The 23,699-nt window shown below is 41.3% G+C and overlaps 1 protein-coding gene across 1 annotated transcript in view; it reads left to right on the top strand.

Annotated features, from left to right (window-relative positions):
- DYNC1I2 (dynein cytoplasmic 1 intermediate chain 2) overlaps positions 1-23,699 on the top strand; it is a 225,430-nt gene that overhangs the window by 146,835 nt on the left and 54,896 nt on the right. The gene's annotated exons all lie outside the window — the stretch shown is intronic.

Here is a 23,699-nt window from a genome sequence, read left to right as displayed (position 1 = left end):
TTATTGTAAAAAAAACCCAAGCCCCGTCCCCCTCACATAAAACTCACATGTGAAATATAAATATTAGGCATATAAACGAGAGGAGATGGCCAGAAGGTTCAGCGACCGATGGCTCACCAGTATCATACCGTCCCCAGGGTACCGGATCAAGACACCGCCGCTGCTCCCCAGACAGTCCTGCTATCACGTTCGCCTATCTCCGCTCCGCCGTGTTCCCGACACTTGGTAGCACTCGTCAGCGTTCGGCGATTTCCGCCTACAGCTCGCCGACAGCACGTAGTGGTTGGGGTGGTAGCGTGCTCACGCCCTGACGCGTTTCGTCTGATTGGCTGACTTCTACTGAGGGCGTGAGCATGCAAATCACCCCCGCTACCACCCCAACCACTACGTGCTGTCGGCGAGCTGTAGGCGGAAATCGCCGAACGCTGACGAGTGCTACCAAGTGTCGGGAACACGGCGGAGCGGAGATAGGCGAACGTGATAGCAGGACTGTCTGGGGAGCAGCGGCGGTGTCTTGATCCGGTACCCTGGGGACGGTATGATACTGGTGAGCCATCGGTCGCTGAACCTTCTGGCCATCTCCTCTCGTTTATATGCCTAATATTTATATTTTACATGTGAGTTTTATGTGAGGGGGACGGGGCTTGGGTTTTTTTTACAATAAAGTTTTTAGAACTACTGCCCTATGAGTTTTCCCTTTCATACACATGTGATGCCGTTCTGAGTGTTCCAGTCTTCTGTGAGCTTTCCTGAGAGAGATTCACCTGCCAGTGTTGATTATCCTGAGGAGTGATCCGGGATTTATATTGGTACTCTGAAGGCTCAGTTGTTTCAGGCATTCGGTGAGTGTTGACTGCCTAAGGGGTCACACGGTGTGGTGGAAGTTTGCCATCCATTATCTTTTCACTTCATGGTGACGGGTCATCCCCTTTCCGATTGGTCAAGATGGACTTTTGTATTTATTACTAGTACATCTATCTCACTTGATTGCTGTATTTTGCACATATGGTTTATGTATGCACTCATTTAAGCGCTGCTTATGTGGTACTTCCTTGTCTTTGACCTTGAGGTTATTCACATCTTTTTATCAGTTTTTATTCATCAAAGCAGCTGCTAGACACTGCTATTTACTGTATTATACAGTTTAGCAAGTTCACATCCTCCTACCAGCGCAGGGTGATAGAGATATTGGGCTTAGGTTTATATTCTCTGTCTTTATGTTTTGAAGTTCTGTGGACCGATGAGGTTAAAATTGAACTTTTTGGCCGGAATGAGCAAATGTACGTTTTGGAGAAGAAGGGGCACAGAATTTAATAAAAAAGAACCTCTGTCCAACTGTTAAGCATGGGGGTGGATTAATCATGCTTTGGGGTTGTATTGCAGCCAGTGGCACAGGGAACATCTCAGGAATAGAAGGAAAAATGGATTCAATAACATTTCAGCAAATTTTGGATGGTAACTTGATGCCATCTGTGAAAAGGCTGAAGTTAAAGAGGATGGCTTCTACAAATGGATAATGATCCTAAACACACCTCGAAATCCACGGGGGATTACATCAAGAGGCGTTAACTGAAGGTTTTGCCATGGACTTCACAATCTCCTGACCTCAACATTGTTGAAAATCTATGGATAGACCTTAAAAGAGCAGTGCATGACAGACAGCCCAGAAATCTCAGAGAACTGGAAGACTTTTGTAAGGAAGAATGGGCAAAGATACCTCAAACAAGAATTGAAAGACTCTTGGCTGGCTACAAAAAGCGTTTACAAGCTGTGATACTTACCAAAGGGGGCAGTACAAGATATTAACTCTGCAGGGTGCCCAAACTTTTGCAGACACCATTTTTTTGTTTTCTGTTATTTTGAAAGTGTAAATGATGGAAATAAAATCTAACTTTTGTTGACATATAAGAATATAATGGGCGGGTGCTCAAACTTTAAGCACCCGCCACTGTCAAAATACACCAGTCAGCGGCTGCAGTTAATCAGTAAATAATTTCCAACTTGTCTCTTTTCAAATGATTGACTTCTCTTGAGCAGGACAGCCACATACTGATTAAATTTGGCCAGTCCCTGCTGAACCGGGTGAATTTCAGATTTAGGTGTCCGTTTATGAAACTGTGATTTTTTTTTTTCTCATTTCACTTCTCGGCAGTTCTCCGAGGAAAATTATCACTTCTGGCACGTTGTTTAGGAAGCGGAGAACTTCACTTCTCACAGGGTGAACAGAGGAGAAGTGTTTCCTTGGAGAATGGCCAAGATCTGTGTACAAGTGAATGGGCCCCCTGTAATCTCGTGGGACAAAGCGAGATTACCGTACGAGAAAATCACTGGTGCCCGTTTAATAAGCAGTGATAGCTTATCACTGCTGAGTAAACGTGCATTCGACCCCCACTAATGGTAATAAAATAATTAGTCCCTCTACATAGATATACATATATACTGTATACACACATACATACATTTTATATATATATATGTGTGTATGTATATGTGTATATATATTTATATATGGCAGGGAGACATGTTTAATGTGTTGGGGGGGGTCTGATCAAGGAAGAAGGATGTCGATAATCTTCCTTCTTCCCCCTCAGTTCTCCCCCAATTCGGTCTTCTCTCCCCGATTCACCACCTCCAGGTTGGTGAATCCGGGAATGTGAATTCTGGCACAGATCACCAGTGAAGTGCGGAGATCGCAGCTTCATAACCTGGCCATTTCTGTGTCTGTCAATGACAGATTCTCCGTGTGTGGAGATGATCAGTGAAGAACATGTTCTCCCCCGATCATTTCTGTTTCATAAACCAATAATGATCCGAGATTAGCTGTGATAAGCAGGATCGCTGCTCATCTCCGTTTCATAAACGGACACCTTAGTGTGATCACTGGGGAGGGGAGACGGTACAGTATCCCAGATTCTTTGCTCCAGATTCTACAGTATCCCAGATTGTCCAATAGGAAGGAAAATATCTGTGTGATAACTTATCTGCTTTCATATTGCCCTCCAAAATCGTGGGGCTTGGTTTTAGTGACATCATCATTGGCCCGTCTAATAGCTGTAAAATTGTTGACTAGTCTTACAGAAAGCTGGTTCCAGTGAACACCCTGGATTGCTTCCAAAAAAAAGTAACACATAGTTAGTTACTTTGTTAATGTGTGTGTAAATCCACTCCTATAAATTCACTCATATACATATTTCCAATATTTCTCAATTGATAAGTCATTGCAAAGATACAGTAATTGGTGATCCTGCCATAGGTTGACAACACTGTGTGTCTCCCTTATCTAGGAATTCTGATGAAGGCTACAAGTGGCTGTTTACACACACTTTTTACACATACATATTTGTCATCCGTAAAATCTACCCTGAGAAATGCCAAGTAGCCATCATCACTGAAGTACATGCATGTACTTAGGAAGTGGCTGAAAAGAACTTGCAAGCGACCAGCACTGAGATGGGGGAAAAAGGACGAAAAAAGATGTGAAAAGTATTTTATTTAAAAAAAATATATATATATATATTTTTTATGAAGCACAGGTACATTCGCAATCTAAATATTCTCTTAGTTTACATTTATGGTAAACATCACATTGTCATTAGTGTTCAAAAGGGAATTTGTCCTCTTGAGTAACTTTGACCCATGCTTATGTAAAGGATTTTGCCCTACTCATGTTGGCTGGGGGCTTTGGAAGATGTATTTTTTTTTTTTTTTTTACCTGGACCCTGATGTACATTTTTAATTTTTTTTTTTTTTACATACAAAAGTAATAAACCCCATTGGTATAATAATAAATAGCATGCGCACATTCCAATTTTGATTTTTTTTTTTTTTTAATATGCTGCCATTACTAATTTTTAGAACTACACTTTACAGCTGCATCTTATTTTTATTGTTTGGCAAACGTTTAATCACTTGGCATAAACTTGCTTTCTCCACCTGCTAACATACCTGAATGATATAAATACATGTCCATAAATATCCTGCATCAAGGAATCGACCTTCGAGATGTGCCTGGGATCCTGTCTATGTGTGTGGCTCTGCAGCTGGTTATAGAACCCTGCTAGATGTATTATTTTTTCCACTGCATGGGTGCTTTCTTGCCTGCGGGACCACCTGCAGGGCTAGTAATTGCACATCCTTGCCATTGGGGAAAGCCATGATTGGAAGCAGCCAAGCAGAAAAATGCTGTGCCATCCCATCGCCACCTCCGTAGCAGAAGGAGACAATCCCCAGCAGTACCATCTGGTTGTTGCTATCTTGTCAGCTGTCTGAGCTGGCTGAGACTTGGGCTTTGCAGCTGTTCAGTGTCCTCTGACCATTTTTATTTATGCGGCGCTCTGGATAACTTTGAACATGGGTCAGAGGCATCGCACAGACAATCAAGTTGAGCTCCCGTTGAATAGTTGCTCATTACCAGAGATAAAGCAGGTTCCAATCCCCTGCTGCCATTTCCTTGTAGACAGATGACATAGCTGTTTGACCAGTGAGTCTTTACCGTGGGAGGCTTGCTTTTTAAGAAAAAAAAAAACCCCTGTAGGAAATGCCTGTGCCTTGTCTGCATTTAACCACGTTGTTAAGGTTATTTTCTGGTCCCCGTTTGCAGAAGTAGGATATACAGTGATTATGCAAAGCAGTTGTCACACCATTCTACCAGGCAATGCCTCCCTGCACGCTGTACTAGGCTTCTACATTATTCATGGAAATTAAGAGGGAGAAAAAAAAATACATTTTGGTTTCAAATTCTCATTGTCAAACATGATACTGTGCAGCAAATGAGACTCGCATCCGGGATGTCAGCAGAATCAAATGGAGTCAAGACTATTATGTTTTGTAAGAATTTGTCTCCGAGCATCAATCTGAAAGCTAATGAAAGACATCTTTATACCAGGTCCCGGGGCCCATTAAGCCGATGATCACAAGCCCCATTTTGGATCTTTATTCACCAATATTAATATGTCATTGTGTTGCACACAACGAATACAGCAAAGCTTGTTTTGTTTGACTTTCCCTGGGAACTGCATGTATTTTTTTGTTCTGATTTCTATTGAGGGTATCAATAATTTTCATTGCCGCTCTCTGACAGAGTTCACTTCTCAGTTTTTCCTTTTAGATTTGAATATATTTCCTCTTCTTCTATTTGGACTTTTTATGCAGCGAACTGAAAAACATTCTTTTGCAGTTTTGGTTTTAGCTCAAGATTTTTGTTTCTACTCATTTGAAGAAACATTTACACACAGGGCATGCGATTGACGTTACTCGTCTAATAGAGAAGCCAGTGTTTTGGGGATTTCTATGCGTACCTATCTGCAGAGCTCTCTAAGTGCCCACTTTTCACAAACTTTAAAAAGACACATTAATGTAGATCTAACACTATCCTCTAGGTTCATTTAGGCTTTGCCACCTTAATCTCATTTCAAGACTTGTTTTTAATCTTTTAAAATGTGCTTACTTTATTAATACCTTGTGATCCTTCTATCAAAGTCCTTGTTCAGGTACTTCCTGTTATGGGGTGACAGCTGTCTACCAATTGAGTTCCATCATTGTTACATTCGACCGTGGTTAAAAGTACAAGTAGCTGTTCAAACACACATTGCGCACACGTCCTCCAATGTTGTGACTATTGGTAAACCAGCCCAGAGAAGATTATGTTTAGATGATCAGATAGTGTCTGCAAAAGGAACTGCAGAAAATCAGCAGCACTGAGGTACAAAAACAATAAAAGAAAAAGTAAAAAAACAGGATCTAATGGAAATTACATGCCAGTTTAAAAAACACAGTGCTTTGGAAAACTAAATGTCATCCAGCAGGGGTTTAATTTTACCTTTAGCCTCCGTTCACATTAGGTCGCTCCGACTTCGGCGCGACTTGCACGGACTTCACATAATGGAAGTCAATGCAAGTCGCCTCCAGGTCGCCCGAAGTTAGTACAGGACCGTTTTTCTAAGTCGGAGCGACTTGTGTCGCTCCTATTAGAACGACTCCTGTACTACACAATGGTAGCGCGAGGACCGCGACTTGTCAGGCTGACAAGTCGCGGTCCAAGTCGTACCAGTGTGAATGCGGTCTAAAGCTGATCTCCATGTTTATTGCCCTTCTTAAATAGTTTGTTTGAGTTAAGCTGGCCCTGGCAAACTACTGCGCTAACAGGTGCGCTTGCTGGGCACACTGTATAAACAGTATGTAGCCTTAGCTACATACAGTATACATCTCTATGTTCAGGCAGTGGGACTGGGGCTTCCTGTCCCATTACCCGAACAAAATAGTCGGGCTGAGTGCTGCAGGTCCTTCATGGGAAGTCTTGTATTTGTTTTAATAAATACAAAGTTTCCTCTGATTGGCTGAGGTGCAGAAGTTAGCGAATGACGTCACGATCTCTGGCTCAGCCAATCAGAGGGAGTTTTGTATTCCTAGAATACAATACAAAGATTCCTGTGAATGGCTGAGCATCACTGAGGTCAACTGTTTTGTTCCGGGAGGGATGGAAAGTTTCTAACTGCTGGAACACAGCACAAGTGTTCTGTATGTAGCTTAGGCTACATACAGTTAATACAAAGAGTACCAGTTAGTGCACTAAATAGTTTATTTTGGCTAGCTTGACCCATTCAAGCTTTTTAAAGGGACGCTAAAGGTGGAGATCAGCTTTGATGTTTCATTACAGGCCTAACATATGCAAAGGAATATTTTTTTCACTGTTAGAACATTAATTTTTTTAGTTGTCATAATAAAAAAATAAATTTGCTAAAAATCCAATCCTGTCCACATAACCATTCTGTAGGGGTTAAAGTTTAAAACTGGGTTCACACTTGCTGGGGCTCACAGCAGGGGGTCCGGTGTGTCCATGTTCTCCGTTTTCGCGTGCAAATCAGGTCCGAATTTTTGCCTTTACCAGTGCAGACCGCGGCTGCCACGGGGGTGTGTGAACCCGCTCCATTGAGAGCCAATCACGCTCCCCTGTCATTCAAATTGGATGCAGTGAAAACCGCATCCAATTTGCATAAGTGGTGAACCCGGCTTAAAAGCTGTTTGAAACTAGTTTGCTAATGAAACTCATCTAAACCCATAATGGAAGAGAAGACATTCAGTGTTTACTTTGGAAGGAAGTCTTGGCAGCCCGTTCTCTCCATCCAGAATCCAAATACTCAAAGGACATGGATGTGACCACTCGATTCAGTCAGAGTTTACACTCATTGTCAAATTGTGAGTTAAAATTTTTATAGAGATCCTCAAGACTCTACCCAGTCCTCTATTTCTCTTGCTGTATTCCTAAATATTGTGCTGTCCCAGTTATTTTATCCCTCTAACTTTGGCTGGTCTGTGTTCTGTGAAGCATCTTACAATCATGACCACTCTGGCAGTGAGTTACTTGTATTAGGAGCTCATATGTTGGTTTGGAAAAAAATATATATACTCAGGTGTTGGTTGAAATGCTGGAGACGAGGGCAGTTTTATAATTGCGTTTTTGCTACCAAACTTTGTTTTGCCTGGAGTTGTCTTTTAGGCCCCGTTCACACCTGACCATGTTGTCAATGCTCAACAAGAGGAATACCATTGCTTTCAATAGTAATCTTCACAACTGGGCATTGTCACTTGCCCGCTGCGTAAGAAAAGTATATGAGCTTTATTTCTGGCAGAATCGTGTTTTTTTGGCCCAATAGACATTATTTGGGGTAAGTCTTTGGGGCCAAAATGCACAATCCTTCCAAAAAAACATACACAAAGCCTTAGAATTGCTTAAATATGCTAAGCTCAAGTGTGAATGGGGCCCTAATGAAAGTTTACAGTTTAATGATATCCTTTACAGGCTAACTTATTAGATATGTAAGCTTATGGGATTCCTAAGGTTACCTAAATTCCAAACATTTTGCATGAACCAATGGCTAACACAGTACAATACTCTACTTGTTCATTGAATACCTGTGGCATTCTGCACCTTGTCAGCCTCCACTCTATAAGATACCACATTCAAATAAAAGTGGATTGCAGTGCACATCATACAAAGATGCAGGCTATTCTTCTGTACCAATACTGTCCACTTTGTCCAAAGGAAGGCTCCCCTCAGGGAAATTGTTTGGCTGTTATTACTGGCCACCTTCTTAAAATGCTATTTGCCATACTGATCTCCTGACCTAAATATTTTTAGACTAAATACGAATCAATGTCTGACTTTACTGGCTGCATACGTGTTCCAGGTCAGTATTGAAGCCAGAACATGACAACCAGGAAACCAACACTTTAAGAAGCCTGCATATTTCCTAAATGAGATTTGCTTTAAAAGCAGTGTTACAATTGCTAATACAATGTGGTCTTTCCAACGACCAGCACCTCATCTTTTTTTTTATTAAGGTCCTGTACCTGTGGGTGTCTGATGCATGTTCTATGGGTAATTCTCTAAAAATAAAACATTTATGTTAAGCAGGTTTATGGAAAATGTTTACTGAACACATAGCAGCCTTAGGATTGAGTTATGATATATGGATGTAGTTTATGGTACGTTATACTTAATTTGAAGGGAAAAGCAAAGAAAAAGTTATTCTTCCAATTATCATTTGTCTTTTCTTAAAGCCTTCTCCCTAAATCAGTGGAGAACAGACCTTTATTGTAAACAGATATTTGACAAAACCTGAAACATAATAAGCTTATGATTGTCATACGGCTAAATGGGACTGATTAGAATTCGTAAGATTATCATTATATCAAGTGGAATCTTCCCTGGGCCTCTCTGGAATGAAAGCTATGGAATTCTTTGCTGGTTTTCAAAGCACCATCAGGAGAACATAAAACGTTGCGGTTTCCTTCTGGTTTCCACCCACCATAAGGTAACAAAGATATATCACCATGCAGCAAAAAGACACTCAAATAAGGTTAGGATGAGGAAATACACACAGAAAAAGACATCAATCTCTTTTAAAAGTTGTTCTTTTACAAAAAAAGTTTTTGGCTTGTGTTATTGGAACTCTACTCTACTTTTAGTAGACCACCTACTTTTAGTAGGTGGTCTACTAAAACTTCTGGTCTCACAGTTCCTTAAAATTGTATGCAGGATAAAGGTTTTCTTTATAGAAATAATGAGTTACCCTAAAGTGATACTAAACACACACTGTCATTGATGGACAATGTAAATTTACATTGTCCATTCTCTTTCTGTATATGGATGATGGCACTGTAATTATTTTAATAAAAAAAAAAACGATGTACCTTTTCCCTAATCTATGTATAGCTGTCCCATGACCAGGCTCTTTCCTAGCCTGTCTGCAGGGAAACATAAGAATAAGGAGCTTCTAGTCATCTGCTGCTGGTCACATGTTCAAAATAAAAAAGCAGCCTTTGAAATACAGAGTAATAAGAAATAATATCAATGAACTGTTATAAATTTCCATATAAATATATTTAAAATTAAATCTGTATTATTTTTTGGCAATAACATGGTGTGGGTGGATTTCTGATAGTCACAGGCTTTGTCACGTCCCTCCAGCCTGTCTCTTAGAATAGGAGGGAGGTGAAGCCTCTATTAATCTACATGTAATATCCCTCTGGTGTTTAGCTGGTTAGTGGGCATGGAGGAGGAGGGAGGGAGTGGGCTGTCATTTACTACTGTCTATATGCCCACATGTTTGACTCGCTGCTCAGATGTGATATGAAGGAAATGCTCATCATAGAACCTCACTGAAAACTGAGCATGTGTAGAGCTGCCAACACTGCTCTGCAAATTCCCTAGCTGAATTGGCGACTTGAACAGAAGGGGGGAGGGGGAGAACAGCAGAATCAACCAGGTTTTTGCAGCATACAGAAAATGAATCTCTTGTAAGTATGAACAGCATGTAACACACCATTTATTGATAGTTTTTTATGATGTGGGTTTTTGAGTTAATTTAGACATTCTCTGCCATGTTTTTGAGTGCAAGTGTGAAACTCATGCAACTGCTTCCACTGCCCCCAAAAGGATCTTGATGTTCTACACCCACTCTGAATGTTCAGATCTGTGAGATCTGGCATCACTGAGAATGTCTACAGGCCTGTTGTCCATTGAGCTGTATTGATTTGCATGTAGCAATGCAGGCTTAACCTAAACTTACAAAGAAAAAATAGTTTTTGTGTGTGTACTGTTCACACCGTACATGTGTGGTGGTGTAAACCATGTGATGCATCCTGAACAACACACACAAGTGTGCGTGCATTATGGAATTATCCAGTAAGTTACTCTTCATGTGATGAACAGCTGCAGGGCACCGTTATATCTGATTGGATGAACCAGAATATCAGAATTTTTTCATTGCAAAGCACTCTTTCCAACATATAAAAAATATTGAATGTGCATGTATTTTTGTATTTGTATGTTCTTTTCCTATTCTGGGGCTCATATTATTCTCAATCTATATTATCTTAATGTACCAACATTTGTTCCCCATCTGACCTCCACTTACACTATATTATGTCCATTATTGGTTTGTATATTTTATATATATTTTCTATATATATATATATATATATATATATATATATATATAATAAAGAATAATAGTAGCGCTTGAAACAGTGTTAAAAAAGACTCTAAAATAAGACTCTAAAATAAACCATAAAGAGTCCCCCAAGATGTCACTCTGGTAAGTGTTGAACTCCTCCCAGCATATGGAGAATAGTCCTATAAAGTCATTCACTGTTGGTGTATCAAAACATCCATCCCCTGAGAATCCGAAACTCCAACAATTCACAAGCCGCAAATCATTCGTGTAGTTCAACAGGGTCACCAGTATTCCACCACCAAGTGCAGGGGGGCAATAAGAAATGGCCACTCACCAGATCACGTTGCTCACTTACTCTCATAAGTGAGCACACCTCGCATATAATCAATGCCCACGAGTAGAGATCAGCAAGGGTTAAATCCAAGATTGGTTCAGTGGTTCTCTTCCTCTCATGCTCCCATGTGCGTGGAAAACAAAAAACATTCCCCACTAGTGCAATATGTCTGATAAGATTTTATTCAAAAAATACCAACACAGCATACATCGCACTCACTTGTAAAAGAAGTAGTAAAAGCTTATCTCGTGTACTGGCAGGTTCGGATCCTCCACTGCTACTGCGATGTGGCTCCACGCCAGATCGGGTAGTCCCGGAAGTCCTCCGCTGTCGTAGTCCGCGATTGGGTGCGTCGTCTGGCCACGCCCCGACGCGTTTCGTCACTTCCTGACTTCAACTGGGGGCGCGGCCAGACAAGCGCTCCCAATCTATTTATGCTTCGCCTCGCGGCGTCGCATCCAATGGTGAAGCAGACAGGTCACCCGGAAGGACAACTCTCCTCATAATACCGGAAATTGAAAGTAGACTGGGAACTTCCTATCGGGCGATGTTGTAACACCACCTCTGCAGACATCAATCCAGAGGAGTCTGATCCTATTGGTAAACCCCGCCCCGGGCCAACCCAAATAGGCGTGCAGTCTAATCAAGTGACCTACTGCTTCAATCACCTCGAGAGCCATTGAAAGTCACTCAAACAAGTGAATAACCAATCAATAGTATCTCGGCGCACTCTCAATAGCATCCAATGTTACAGGTTGCAATAAACACTGAAGTAACACAAATGCATAATTCCAAGTTTAGCAAATAAATGCGGACAAATAAAATGTAAAATCTCATATGTAAAATATACTATAGCAAAGAAAATATTGCTAAAGATAGCACATTAAACAAAATTAAAAGGTCAGATATCAAATCCAGAACAGTGTATAAAATCAAATATCACTATCAAATAATTGAAATCCATTCAATATGGTATAGGTTTTAAAAAACTGAAAAATCTTGGATATAGAGTAAAGATGATGGTATATATCTATTCAAAAGTTACAGTCAAAAATAATAATAATAGACTAAGAGTCACTGATGAAACAATTGAGGTCAAGTTCGATGTTCAAACCCACCGGCGCGAGGGATTGGGTCAGGTAAATCCACTTAGTTTCGCACTTAGAGAGTTCTCTGACCCAATTAGCCCCTCGCCACGGGGGTGTGACTCGTTCAATACCCCAGAATAACAGTTCACTGGGGTCCTGGTGGTGATGTTGCCGAAAGTGGGCTGGTACATTGTGTTCCCGTTTGCCATTGATAATGTTGGTGATGTGTTCACCAACACGAATTTTCAAAGTTCTTTTGGTTCTCCCTATGTACACCAACTTACATGGGCACATGAGCCCATAAACGACATGAGTGGTGTCGCATGTAATAAAGGATTTTATTTTAAATGTTTTATCAATGGCTGGGACAGAAAAAGATGTACGTCTTCTCAGATTATTAGGTGTAAGAGAACATGCTCTGCACCTCCCACATGTAAATGAGCCTTTTAGATCTGGAAAAAAGGCGATGTTAGGTGGATCAATCACCTTTCTCACCACACGGTCCCCAAAATTGGGGGCTCTCCGATAGATGAAAGAGGGGTTCTTGGGTAGGACCGGGCCCAGGGTCCTGTCCAATTGCAGTATCGGCCAATGTTGTTTAAATATGGCTTCTACTTTCCTGTAGTCATTAGAAAAGTCAGAGAGGAAACTCCATTGTTTGGGGTCATTATCTGGTGCCCCAACTCTGACTCTCTGACTCAAAGGCCTAGGTGCTTCCAGAATGTTGGTAATCTCCCTGTCCAACACAGATTCCTCGTATCCCTTGGCCACGAACCTCTCCTTTAAGGTTCCCACCTGATCCAGATAGTCATTCGTAGATGTGCAATTCCGCCTGACGCGTAAGAATTGCCCCCTGGGAATATTCTTAAGCCAGTTGGGGTGGTGGCCACTTTGTATAGCGAGGTAGCTGTTTCTATCCGTGGTTTTGAAGAATACTTTCGTGGAAAGGGCATTTCCTTCCCTCTTAATTGTTACATCTAGGAAATGAATTTCACTCTGACTGTGATTAAACTCAAGTCTTATGTTGTTCTGGTTGCTGTTCAGGTGCTGCATGAAGGCCATGAGGTTTTGCTCCGATCCCTCCCAGATGAAGACAATATCATCTATAAACCGACGATAGTATCTTAGCTCGGGTCTAATGATGTTAAAGACAAATTTGTCCTCCCACTCTGCCATAAAAATGTTGGCCAGACTGGGAGCAAATTTGGCGCCCATTGCCACGCCAGTTCTCTGGCTGTAGAAATTACTGTCATGCCAGAAATAATTATGGCCCAGGCAAAAATCCAGGGCTCTTCCAATAAAAACCTTTTGTTCCCATGGCAGGTCCTCTCTTTTGCTCATAGCCCAATTGAGGGCCAACAGAGCATCATCATGTTGGATGATGGTGTAGAGGGACGACACGTCGGCCGTCACTAAGAAGGCCGGCGAGTCGTCCCTCAGCAACACATCATCCAATGACAGGAGCAGGTCAGTTGTGTCTTTAAGGAATGCCTTAGTTCTAATCACACTGGTTTGTAAGAACTTATCCAGGTATTGGCCCAGTCTGGCATTCACTGACCCTATCCCGTTAACAATGGGCCGAGGAGGTGGGTTTTCTGGGTTTTTGTGAATTTTCGGTAATGTGTACAAAATAGGGATACGGCAAGCACTGGGGAGTAAGAAGTTCCTCTCCTTTTTAGTTAGAACCCCCTCCTTAAAACCTAAGCCAACTAGGATTTCTAGATCCTTCACAAAGTTGGCAGTGGGGTCACCTGGTAATCTGGCATAAGTGAGGTCATCTTCCAACATCGCCTGTATTTGGTTGTGATAAAAAGACTCATTCATAATCACAACACCACCTCCCTTATCCGCAGGGCGGATGATAATCTCCTTCCTCGCCTCCAGTGATTCCAGGCCTTCTTGTATGTGCCTATATTTCTTTTCTATCTCATAACCAGGTTGTAGAGCCTGGAGGTCACGTATCACTAGATTCTTAAACACATCCAGACATTGATTACTCTGGGGTGGTGGGTTAAACAATGATTTATTGCGTAACCCACTATTGACTACCGCCCCATCCCTAGAATTTCTATCGGGCAAAGTGGGATTATTCAGGAAATGTTTTTTAATATTCAACTTCCTCATGTATTTGTGTGTGTCCACAAATACATTAAATTTGTTGATGGCCCTTTTCGGGGCACATTTTAATCCCTGGTCTAGGATGTGTAGTTCATTTTTATTTAGGCTTACATTACTTATATTAAATATCCCCTCATTCACCAGTCCCTTCTTCGCTTTTTTGTGCTGTATCCTTCGCCCGGCCCGTACTCCTCGGTATTTTCTCTGTGGGATTGGCGATCGGATTGCTGATTCCGATTGTACGGTCGGTGTCTGCCTCTCCCTCTGCCCCGTCCTAAAAAAGGCTGATGGGGCTGGTTTTGGGGAGTTCTGGGACCTGGGGTAACATTACCATCATTCGGCCTATCAGCCAAAGCCGAAAAGTGGTTGTGAGTAGGTACAGCCGTTGGTTGAAAATTCCCTCGGGTGACACCCCTCTTACTCCTATGGTTGTTATTATTCCTATGGTCTTTATTGGCTCCCTTAATCGGAGGTCCTGTCCACTCCGTAATTGTCCTCATGATGGGGCGGGGCATAGACACCTTAGGTCTAACAACCGGGGCCGCGGATTGAGGATCAGATGGATGTTCAGGTAATGGTTCGCTGTCCCCCCCACTAGCACCAGCCTCCATGGGAGACTCCACCTCTGGGTCTACAACCATGGTGGAGGTGGGTAGGGTGGCCTGCCAACAAAAAACCTGACCATTCCTGAAATCCTGTGAATCTCTTGTGTATTTCTTGACCTTCTTCAAATGGGTTTCCTTATCAACCTTATCCAGTTTTATTTATATATATATATATATATATATATATATATATATATATATATATATATATATATTTTTAGCAATTTTTATTCTATGACTTTTCTAATATTTTAATTCTAGTTTATTGGTGTTTTATCATTGGCCTCTTATGTTATGGTAATATATGTATATAAGGTAATATATGAACCGACTACCCACCGCTGTGGAATAATTTTCCATTACTGGATTTCTTGATTGCGCATATTATTCTATATCAAGGTGAGCGGCCATTGTACTCATAGGTTGGATAAGTGACGTTTTTCTTCTGGATTCTGCACGGAAGACACCCCCCTTTCTTTTGTTTTTGATTTTACCACCTAATACTTGTCGACTTTACATCAATTTTCCTTTTTCACAATAATATAGATTTTGAGTTTCAAGATCTCCTGAGAATATTTTTTCACTTTTTTTGCATTATTTATTTGTGATTTATTTTTCACTTGTATTTCACTTTTAGCATATTTTGCATCTTATTTATACATGCACATTATTGTATTTGAGCATTGTGTGTTTTGCATTAGCGCTGATTTTTTTCTTTATATGAGCCTTATTGTATGTGGTGACACTACAGAAATTAGCTGCTATTGCCTTTTATTCATATTTCTTTTATTTGTATTTGGATCCTTCCTGAATTCAATTAGTGGTTAGCGCATTGGTTCATTGCCCTGATGTATTCAGAAAGCCAGGTACTTAATCAGAATTTAAATTTTGATTGTGGGAATGCTGGCTTTTAATGTCCCCTGTGGACCCATTTTTTAGAGGTCCACTTATCTTATTGCAATCTTTGTAATATTAACTAAATGAGCAGCAGTGAGGGGGAGATGATGGCTACTTCTTGTTCAAAGACTTTAGATGGTTCTACACCTTCATTTGAGTCCAGCTGTGTTTGATAATACTGATTGGACTTGATTAGGAAAGCCACACACCTGTCTATATAAGACCTTCCAGATCACAATGCATGTCAGAGCAAATGAGAATCATGAGGTCAAAGGAACTGCCTGAAGAGCTCAGAGACAGAATTGTGGCAAGGCACAGATCTGGCCAAGGTTACAAAAAGATTTTTGCTGCACTTAAGGTTCCTAAGAGCACAGCGGCCTCCATAATCCTCAAATGGAAGACGTTTGGGACGACCAGAACCCTTCCTAGAGCTGGCCGTCCGGCCAAACTGAGCTATCGGGGGAGAAGAGCCTTGGTGACAGAGGTAAAGAAGAACCCAAAGATCACTGTGGCTGAGCTCCAGAGATGCAGTCAGGAGATGGGAGAAAGTTGTAGAAAGTCAACCATCACTGCAGCCCTCCACCAGTCGGGGCTTTATGGCAGAGTGGCCCGACGGAAGCCTCTCCTCAGTGTAAGACACATGAAAGCCAGCATGGAGTTTGCTAAAAAACACCTGAAGGACTCCAAGATGGTGAGAAATGAGATTCTCTGGTCTGATGAGACCAAAATAGAACTTTTTGGCCTTAATTCTAAGCGGTATGTGTGGAGAAAACCAGGCACTGCTCATCACCTGTCCAATACAGTCCCAACAGTGAAGCATGGTGGTGGCAGCATCATGCTGTGGGGGTGTTTTTCAGCTGCAGGGACAGGACGACTGGTTGCAATCGAGGGAAAGATGAATGCGGCCAAGTACAGGGATATCCTGGACAAAACCTTCTCCAGAGTGCTCTGGACCTCAGACTGGGCCGAAGGTTTACCTTCCAACAAGACAATGACCCTAAGCACACAGCTAAAATAAGGAAGGAGTGGCTTCACAACAACTCCGTGACTGTTCTTGAATGGCCCAGCCAGAGCCCTGACTTAAACCCAATTGAGCATCTCTGGAGAGACCTAAAAATGGCTGTCCACCAACGTTTACCATCCAACCTGACAGAACTGGAGAGGATCTGCAAGGAGGAATGGCAGAGGATCCCCAAATACTGAGCAAAGGGTCTGAATACTTAGGACCATGTGATATTTCAGTTTTTCTTTTTTAATAAATCTGCAACAATGTCAACAATTCTATGTGTTATTGCTATGTGTACATTCATGAGGAAGAAGAATGAACTTAAATGATTTTAGCAAATGGCTGCAATATAACAAAGAGTGAAAAATTTAAGGGGGTCTGAATACTTTCCGTACCCACTGTATCTGTATTTGAATGTTCACATAGGCCTCATGCACACTTGCGTCAAAATCCGAATATTTAGTTCTGCACAGCAAACACTCTTAAACTGATTTGGAATGCACAGTGAATGATTACATTTGTACATTAGATATTTAGACAAGCATTTACAAGCGCAAAATGTAAATATGTTTACCAAATCAAGGTTTGCATTTACAGTCCAGTTTTGTGGAGTTGAACACAAATGAGTGGATGTAAAGGAGACTAAACGGATCCAAACCTGCTTTAACTACTTGCGTATCGCTGCCCCGCAAGGTATAGGTATGTCACTGCCTGCTACTGGGTTTAGGACATGCGCATGCGCGTCCCTTTGCCCCAAAAACACTGTGATTGTATATTGCAGGAGTCTGGCAGCAGGTGCCGGCCAATGATCCCTGACATTTGACACAGGGCTCTATACAGAGGGTCTTTCTGTTTCTTATCCATGCTTTGCGTGAGATTATTTGTTAAAAGCAGCATATATTGCACACATTACACGTTAGATGCACAGTTAACCCTTTGATTGCCCGAGATGTCAACTTCTTCCCAGCCAGTGTCAGTACATTGACAGTGTAAAGTATCACTGATCACTTTTAGTGTTACTGGTCATGTCAGTGGCAGTTAATCAGTTTGCCCGCTGCACCATCACAGTCACACTATAAGTCGCTGATCACCACCATTAGTAGTATAAAAAATATATAAATAAAAATTCCAATATATATATTATATATACACCGTAGTTTGTAGACGCTATAACTTTCATGCAAACCAATCACTGTAGGCTTATTAGGATTTTTATTATCAAGGATATGTCGCAGAATACATTTTGGCCTAAATGTGTAAAGACATTGGATTTTTTTTTTTATTGGATATGTTTATTAGCATAAAGTAACAAATGTATATATTTTTTCAAAATTTTCTTTCTTTTCTCATTTAGATAATTTAAAAAAACCCCAGTGGTGATCCAATACTACCAAAACAAAACTTTATGTGAAAAAATGATATAACCTACCAGTTAAAGTAGCGCAGTGCTAAATCGCAAAAAATGGACTGGCCATGAAGGGGTTGAAACCTTCCGGAGCGAAGGTTGTTAACCACTAGACCCTGGCTTCTCTCGGCCACATTGAGTGTATAGAAATTTTCTCGGGCAGCATATAAAATATATACTATAGTTAAGGTATATAAGTAATAAAATGCTGCCGCGCCCCCTTCCCGTGCTGCCACCCCCCCCAGCACTAATTTAACACAACTAGAGGATGATCCCTTCCGAGGTAGCCTCTGTCTACAGTTAGTTGGAAGCCGATGTGGCCGTGCCCCCCAACCCCAAGTTCCTTCCTCCCCAGCAAAAAAAAATAAAAAATTGTCAGGAGGCAGTTGGCCGCATTGCCTGCGGTTCTGGGCCGCAGGTTGGACATGCCTGCACTAGACCTTTGGGAAGTTTTACCCTCTTCATAACCAGACCATTTTTGCAACACTGCATGCAAATTAAATTTATATAATTGTTTTCACACAAATAGAGCTTTCTTTTAGTGGCACTTGATCACCACTGGGGTTTAGATTTTTTGTATTATATAAATGGGGGGAAAAAAAAATGATATTTTCAACTTTGTGTAATAAACATATCTAATAAAAATTTAAACAGTCAAATTGCTTCACAAATTTAGGCCAAAATATATTTTGCTACATGTCTTTGATATTAAAAAAAAAAAAAATATCCCAATAAGTGTATATTAATTGGTTTGTGTGAAAGTTTTAACGTCTACAAACGATGGTTTGTATACTGGAATTTACCCAGCTATGACGCCATACTAGTAATGGTGGTGATTGGCGACTTATAGTGGGACTATGATAGTGTGGTGAGCAATCTGGTGCTAACAGAACCTTTTTAGGAGGTACACTAACAGACACTGATATCAATAGTGACACTAATATAGGGACCAGTGATAATACTGTACACTGTACTAATGACACTGGCTGGGAAGGGGATAACATCAAGGGGTTAACTGTGTGCCTGACAAGTTTAATGTGTGTAATAGGTGCTGCTTTTAAGAACTGATCTGTGTTTTTTTTTCTCCCTAGAGAAAGGACTCTGTGCTGCGATTGGCTACAGCTGACCAGCCAGGTCTCCGCTGTAAATCATTGGCTGGGACCTGCTGAAAAAATCCTGCTGTAGCTAGTGACAGCGCAGATTAGAACTATGCGCACCCCTAACCCAGAATAGGCTGGATGATGGACATGTATGTCATCCAGCCTACCCATGCTGCTCTGCCACGGTAATTGTACTGTGGTTGGGCGGCAAGCAGTTAAAGCAGGAATATCTAAAAGTTGTTTATACTTCCCAGATAATATCTCCTGCATTTAGAAAAGCAAAACGCTGGAGTTCCAGAGTACAAAGGCATCCACATGGATGTACAGCCAGCATGTCCCAATTGTCCTAAATGAGACATGGATGTCAGAACGTCTGTGCATCTCATGCAGGCAAAACATAGCCCTCTCATAGGTGTATGTTTAAAGGCAAAGTTTAAAAAAATTCACAATAAAAAAGCGCAATTAATATTTTTTTTAAAGAGTTTGCAAAATATTGCACCCGCTATCGCCTACAGTTAATTTACAGTGCCTTGAAAAAGTAGTCATACTCTGTTAAATTTTCCCACATTTTGTCAAGTTTTAACCAAAAACTTAAATGTGTTTTATTGGGGTTTTATGTGATAGACAACACGAAGTGGAAGAAAAATGATAATCAACATTTTTTACAAATATATGAAAAGCATGGCGTACATTTGTATTCAGCCCCCGAGTCAATACTTCGTAGGACCACCTTTCGCTGCAATTACAGCTGCAAGTCTTTTTGGGGATGTCTCTACCAGCATTGCACATCTAGAGAGTTAAATTTTTGCCCATTCTTCTTTGCAAGATAGCTCAAGCTCTGTCAGATTGGATGGAGAGCATCTGTAAACAGCAATGCCCAGGTCTTGCCACAAATTTTCAGTTGGGTTTAGGTCTGGACTTTGACTGGGCCATTCTAACATATAAATATGCTTTGATCTAAACTATTCCATTGTAGCTCTGGCTGTATGTTTAGGGTAGTTGTCCTGCTGGAAGGTTAACCTCCGCCCCAGTCTCAAGTCTTTTGCAGACTAACAGGTTTTCTTTTTAGATTTCCCTGTATTTGGCTCCATCCATCTTCCCATCATCTCTGACCAGCTTCCGTGTCCCTGGTGAAGAAAAGCATACCTACAAAATGATGCTGCCACCACCATGTTTCACAGGGGGATGGTGTGTTCAGGGTGATACGCAGTGTTCGTATTCTGCCACACATAGCGTTTTTGCTTTTAGGCCAAAAAGTTCAATTTTGGCCTCATCTGACCAGAGCACCTTCTTCCATGTTTGCTATGTCCCCCACATGGCTTCTCGCAAACTTCAAACAGGACTTCTTATGGCTTTCTTTCAACAATGGCTTTCTTCTTGCCACTTTTCAATAAAGGCCAGATTTGTGGAGTGCACGATTAATAGTTGTCCTGTGGACAGATTTTTCCACCTGAGCTGTGGATCTCCGCATCACATCCAGAGTTACCATGGCTGCTTCTCTGATTAATGCTCTCCTTGCCCGGCTTGTCAGTTTAGGTGGACGGCCATGTTTTGGTAGGTTTGCAGTTGTGCCATACACTCTTTCCATTTTCGGATGATGGATTAAACAGTGCTCCATGTGATGTTTAAAGCTTGGGATATTATTTTTAGAACCTAACCCTGCTTTAAAGTTCTCCACAACTTTGTCCCTGGCCTGTCTGATGTGTTCCTTGGCCTTCATGATGCTGTTTGTTCATTAAAGTTCTCTAACAAACCTCTGAGGGCTTCACAGAAGAGCTGTATTTTTATGGAGATTAAAATACACACAGGTGGACTCTATTAGGTGACTTCTGAAGGCAATTGGTTCCACTAGATTTTAGTTAGGGGTATTAGGGTAAAGGGGGCTGAATACAAATGCACACCACACTTTTCAAATATTTATTTGTAAAAAGTGTTGAAAACCATTTCATTTTCCTTCCACTTCACAATTATGTGCCACTTTGTGTTGGTCTATTACAAAAAATCCCAATAAAATACATTTACATTTTTGGTTGTAACGTGACAAAATGTGGAAAATTTTGAAGGGGTATGAATGCTTTTTCAAGGCACTGTAAGCTACAAGCCTTTTGCCATGGTGACAGCAGCTGTCTGTCAGGAGGAGGGAGCAGGGGTTTGGCTTTCCGGTCGCTGTGTGTTTCGGGGAATGGACTCGCAGCCCGCTAGCAAATGGAGACATCAAGCAGGAGGGGGGCCATATGGTTCGGGAACCACCCAGGAAAACAAAAAAGGCAAATTTCCAAGGAAGCAGACTGTATATTCTGTGCAATTTATAAAATGAGTTTAATATCCTTTTTTATTGCTCACTTGATTTCTGGAAGGATTTTTCTGAACTTGCAGCTTGAGAAAAACATTGGGAAACGTGTTTATTGTAGAGATGTACTGAATGGGGTTTTTAGTTTTATTTTGTCCAGGCCTAAACTTTAAGAGAATGAAAAGCCAGATAGGAAAAATATGTAGATGAATTAAAAGTATCCCAACAATTTCACTTTTTTTATTTATGTTAAATGTGGAAATTTAAGAGATAGCTCAGCCTCGTTTCATCAGTCATGAATATTTCAGCGTGTTTACTGATAACCGCAAACCCGCGTTTTTCGTATTCATGCCACATGTGCAAAAACGCTGAGATCATTTCTTTGATCAAGTATTCACTGCTCTTATTAGGAAGCCCTCCCATGACTGCTCGTTTCCTCGTCGAGCCCCTCATTCTTATTTAAAACTTCTTGAGTAGCCCCATTGTCTTTTGATTGCCGCAACATTTGTGCAGCTGTTTTCACTGATTAGAACTGGCAAGAAAACATATTTTTTTCCCTTCATGTAATATTTCAATCTGCTGAATATATTTACATTGTAGTTACAAGGATGCTTGGCAATCATCCTGTGTATTTATATATACCACAATGTAGTGGTTGTTGTGCATTCACTTTTGTCACCTTTTTAACAAGTGCCTTAGATGTATGCGTTCTTTATCATACCAGCAATTTATTTTCTGCCCACAATACAATGGAGCCAACGTTTGCATACAGTTCTTCTGTTTGTTTTTTTTGCCTTCTTCCATACAGCGTCTGATCTTCAATGGGCCTCACTTCCTTCCCAACCACAATCATCAAATATTATTGAACATCCTGCTTTAGGGGTTTCATGTGGGTATGGTGTCTATATGCTTAGGTATCTGTGTATGCTTGATTATAAGTATTTGTCTATTTTGATGGCATGTCCAATTTCATTCCAGATGTAAGGTCTTCTTTTTTTTTCCTAAGAGAGAAAGACCATTCATTCTTTCAGCAAGATAGGAAAATTATATACAAGATAGACATTACATAATTGATAACTGAGCGACAGGATATAGCTTAAAAGGATGATGGACTGCAAGAACATTATCACTATTTATTTATTTTTTTACAATTGGTACATCAAAATGCATACTTGTACATGGGTGGATTTCTGCAAGGGAAGGTTGACTGCAGCCTTGCGGGGCTCATAGACACCCTACAATGCTTGCCTTCTGCCAGCTTTCTGTAAATAATGATAGGTTCTTGACCAGTGGTCTCCAAACTGCAGCCCGTGGGCCAGGTGCGGCCCTTTGCGGCCCTTTGCTTGCTTATATCCAGCCTTTGGGACACTATTTCTCCCACTGATGGGAGGCACCATTCCTCCCTCTGACATCAACAGTGGGGCATTATTCCTCACAATGATACCAATAATGGCGCATAAATTCTTCCACTGACACCATTGATGGGGCACTATTCCTTCAACTGAGCTCAAAGATGGGCCACTATTCCTCCTACTGACAATGATGGGGCACTGTTCCTCCTACAGACAACGATGGGGCACTGTTCCTCTTACTGACAACATCAATGGGACAGTATTCCTTCCACTGACACCAATGATGGGGCAGTATTCCTTCCACTGGCACCAACAGTGTGGCACTACTCTCCCTACTAACACCAACGAAGGGAGACTATTCCCTCCACAGACACCAACAATGGGGCACTATTTCCTCCTCGGACACCAACAATGAGGCATTATTCTCCCCACTGACACCATCAACGGGGCACTATTTCTTCCACTAGTACCACTGATAGGGCATTATTCCTTCTCCTAAACACAGGGGTCCTGTGTAATTTTTTTACTCCCACTGACCACCAAGCCTGAAGAATTATTTACTCCCATTGGTCACTAGTCCAGCCCTGCTAAAGTCTGGAGGACAATAAACTGCCCCTTTGTTTAGAAAAATTGGAGACCTCTGTGCTGTCCTTCCTGACAGTGCAATTTAACTGGGTCCTTACCATTGCTGGCTCTTAACAGTTTGTCCATTTTAGTTATGCAATAGTTGACTGTATACTAGTACAGTTCACCAGCCGTACACCAGAGTCAAAAAGCTAGCAGACCTTGGTGACAGTTTGCCTTACTTTACTAGTTGCTGGTTCTGTGTGTATTGACGCAAGTTGTCTTTCAATGATTTCCCATTCAGATTTAGTGTGTCCTCTGTGCTTGTGATATCTGCTTTTGTTAGTATATTACGAAGACCTACAGTAAACCGTGATATGAGAGAAATAGCCTAGGACATCGGGCCTAGGGGGGCCGGAGGTATACATCTGGCCCTGCTGGTACAACTAATCATGGTGCAGATTTCATTACAGGGTGACAGGT

This window comes from Pelophylax lessonae (genome assembly GCF_965119305.1).
Source record: "Pelophylax lessonae genome assembly, chromosome: 6".
NCBI classification, from domain to species: Eukaryota; Metazoa; Chordata; class Amphibia; order Anura; family Ranidae; genus Pelophylax; species Pelophylax lessonae.
This window is presented reverse-complemented; position numbering and strand designations above follow the sequence as displayed.